The sequence below is a fragment of the Berghia stephanieae genome, chromosome 1, assembly GCF_034508935.2.
Source record: "Berghia stephanieae isolate SIO BIC M18660-M18661 chromosome 1, UCSD_Bste_1.3, whole genome shotgun sequence".
Classification (NCBI taxonomy): Eukaryota; Metazoa; Mollusca; class Gastropoda; order Nudibranchia; family Aeolidiidae; genus Berghia; species Berghia stephanieae.
The window spans coordinates 100,916,264-100,919,831 of record NC_088360.1 but is presented as its reverse complement, the minus strand read 5'-3'; the positions used below and the strand labels follow the sequence as shown (position 1 = coordinate 100,919,831).

The following is a 3,568-nucleotide window of genomic DNA, read 5'->3' as shown; positions in this document are numbered from 1 at the left end:
TTCATATATTATTCTAATGTGCATGGAACAGGAAAACACGTATTCAGAAGATCCGTGAATGTGAATACGCCGTCAATAGGGAAATAATTATTCTTAAAAAAGACATCGAAATGTTCCCGTTTCCAAGGTTTTATTTTGGTTACAATGCAAATAATATTCATTGGTGGGCTACTTGTTTGCTGAATATGAGACAATATGATTATCGCATGACATCCTTTGTGATGTTTGAACAAGTCAAGACATCAGAGTTTTGATATCTACGAGGTGTGAGGTGTTAAGCCCGAAGATAAGATCTATGCAATGTTTACCGTTGTATCTGCCATATGTTACATTTAAATCCTTAAGAACACTTCAAAATGGTTTTGTGTCATAAGATTGTTCTTAAATATTCGTGGATCGTTCATTAGTATCTCATTGTGTGATGATCATAATGATAAATTGAAATGGTTCGCTTTATACTGTGTATTTGATTATTTTTCTTCTGTGTATTACGATCGTAGACAGTTTGGTTTATGAAATAGAATAAAATATGATTTTGAGTTATCAGCCTAATGATTAACTTTAAATTGTTCTGAGGCTCTTCGATAAAAAATCTACATTTTGACTGTGACATGACCGTGTTGTAATAATAATATGCTTAAAAATGAGAAGGTTATTATAAGAATCAATTATATTCAATAAGAATTTTATGGTTGTAAAATACATGCATATATAAGTTTTACAACAAGAGATGAAGTGAGTAGGAATGTGCCAGAAGACAATAGAGAATAAACATTTCGCGGCGGTGATGGGGTTTTGAACCTGCGACCTTACTGGTACGACAACTCCGCCTGGCCGGGGAGAGCGTGACTCTACCGTATGAGCTATCCACGATCAAAACATAAGTTTTAGAGTTTTACGGAGGTGCAGTAATTTGCAGATCTGATAACTCAATTCCTTATGGGCTCATTGTTGTAATGGAAATCTCAAAAAATGACGTAAAATATTGTCTATTACAACAATGTTAAACTAGACCCATAAGTGGGTTCTGATGTCAGACTTGCATATAAGTGCACGTCGGGTTTTACAAATTGAGATGCTTCATTCATGCATGAGAAATTAATAATCTAAATAACCTTTCACGTACTAAGGTATTTACAACAATGAATAAAAAGTGTAAGAGTAGAGTGAATGCATTTGCTATTATGTAATTCAGTTCCTGAATTGGTGACAAATAAATGAAATAATATTTACAACGACACAAAGTCATGAATGGCATCTTATTGTCGTTAACTTATTGCTTTTTTCATCTGTACGATTGATGGGCTTCTTTAACTAGCATAAGAAATGATCGAGACTTTAGACATATTGATTGCATTGGAGTTATCCTCATTGTGGTGTTTACACAACAAAGGGACATATTCCTTGAGAATCCAATTTTCCAAGTTGATCCTGATCGCTACATCCATATTAAATCGATGTGGGCATATTATTGGTAGGTATGAAAACCAAACGCAATTATGGGCTTCATTTAACATTGTTGTAATGGATAATATTTGCGTCGGTTTGAGAGTATTTCCATTGCAACAATGATGAGCCCTCAACAATTCGGGTTATCAGACCTGCAATAAGGTACACGTTGATTTTGGTGTAAAAATCGTCCACTATATGAGCGCTGCCATAACAAGAGAAGAAAGAAGCGAGTAATTTCATTGCCACAGCTCTATGACCGCATCTAAACTTTATGGGGATTTTATTACTTTCAATTGTTCTTTTTTTTTTAAAGACGTTTTTCCAACAACATCTCTTTGTGCGACTATGTGGTCTAATGGTATGACACTCGCTTTCGGATCGAAAGGTCCTGGGTTCGAGCCTCGCTCGACGCATAGATAAGTCCTTGGAAAATACAATTTGCTCACATTCTCTCACCGCTAACTCAGGTGCAAAACGACTACCTGGCCGTGAACAGCGTTGTCTTTGTCGGAAAAAAAAATGTAATATCGCCTACCAGGCGTCATGTCTCGTTCTACATGTTAGGTCTTGCTGTTGGTCAGGGACCCTTTGGAAAGCGCTTTTGAGCCCGCTTAGTCGATATTGCTCTATATAAAAGCTCAAGTTTTTTCTTTCCCTTAACGAATGCATTGAACTCAAATTTTATAGGTCAAGCAAGCTAAAATTTCAAGTTTAAGCATCAGGGTCACCTCTACATACAACCGTTTTAAGACAACAAGGCACATATATAAGGCATATATAAAGATATGCAACAAAATTTCTTTGTAAAATAAATCTTATAATAAGAGTTATAGTAGCGGCTCAGTGGTACAGCCTTTGCTTCGTACCCAAAAGGTACCGAGTTCAATCACCTGCCACTGCGTTGTGTGGCCTTGAGCAAGTCACCTCACCCTAGCTCACTTTGCGGTGCTGCTCTGGTTATTCCAGTCTTCCCTTGGAATAGACCCTATAGACAAATTTCCCCTTGGGGATGAATAAAGGGAATTTTATTTATTTTATTTTTTATTTATTTATTCTATCTTCGAAGACATGGAGTTGATGTTACAGTTCCAGACTCTGGTTGATTTCGTTCATCATTGGATCTTCCAAGTGTACATTGCCAGCGGTTTCTATGTCATGGACCCCATGGAAAAGCTTCTTGTCGATATCCTTTTGATGTGCGGTGGTTTGCAACATCGCGTGTTTATATCATCATCATCATCATCATCATCATCATCATCATCATCATCATCATCATCATCATCATCATCATCATCCATCATCATCCTCAAAAATTATTATTAAATATTATTATTATTATTATTATTATTATTATTATTATTATTATTATTATCATATTATATTATTATTATTATTATTATTATTATTATTATTATTATTATTATTATTATTATTATTATTATTATTATCATCATTATTGTTTATTATTATTATTATTATTATATTATTATTATTATTATTATATTATTATTATTATTATTATTATTATTATATTATTATTAGGGCAGCGTGGCTCAGCGGTACGGTCTTTGCTTCGCACCCAAAAGGTAACGAGTTCGATCACCCGCCGCTGCGTTGTGTGGCCTTGAGCAAGTCACCTAGCCCTAGCTCACTTTGCTGCGCTGCACTGCGGCTGACGCCTGGGTTATTCCAGTCTTCCCTTTGAATAGACCCTAAAGACAAATTTCCCATTGGGGACGAGTAAAGGGAATTATTATTATTTTTTAAATTATTATTACCATTTTGTTACATCAGCATGTAGTCACAAATTTTATTATGAATCAGGGCTACTTTCCAGAGTGGGACCGAAAATCGATGAATTCCCTTATATAAAGGGAAACAACTATTAAATAACTAAAACAGTTTATGTTCATCACATTTGTGTCCCTTTGAATATATTGCGTTTCTTTTTTCTTCTTTTTCTTCTTTTTTCTTCTTTTTTGCTTCTCTGTACTTCATCAGAAATTATTGATAATTCGACTTTGTTGATGAAAACACTTTGTTGCTTGTGTAGTACAAAATTATCGTCCTATTATTACATCTACTATTACTACTACTACTACTACTACTACTACTA

General features: G+C 34.6%; 1 long non-coding RNA gene across 5 annotated transcripts in view; it reads left to right on the top strand.

The window, feature by feature from the left end:
* Positions 1–307: 307 nt before the first annotated feature.
* Positions 308–3,568, top strand: part of LOC144964972 (uncharacterized) — a 7,844-nt gene continuing 4,583 nt past the window's right edge. The window contains exons 1-2 of one of the 5 annotated variants that reach the window (XR_013643956.1): positions 308–446; positions 2,519–2,635. This is a non-coding gene — a long non-coding RNA (uncharacterized LOC144964972). The other 4 variants (XR_013643954.1, XR_013643955.1, XR_013643961.1 and 1 more) reach the window with 4 other exon arrangements.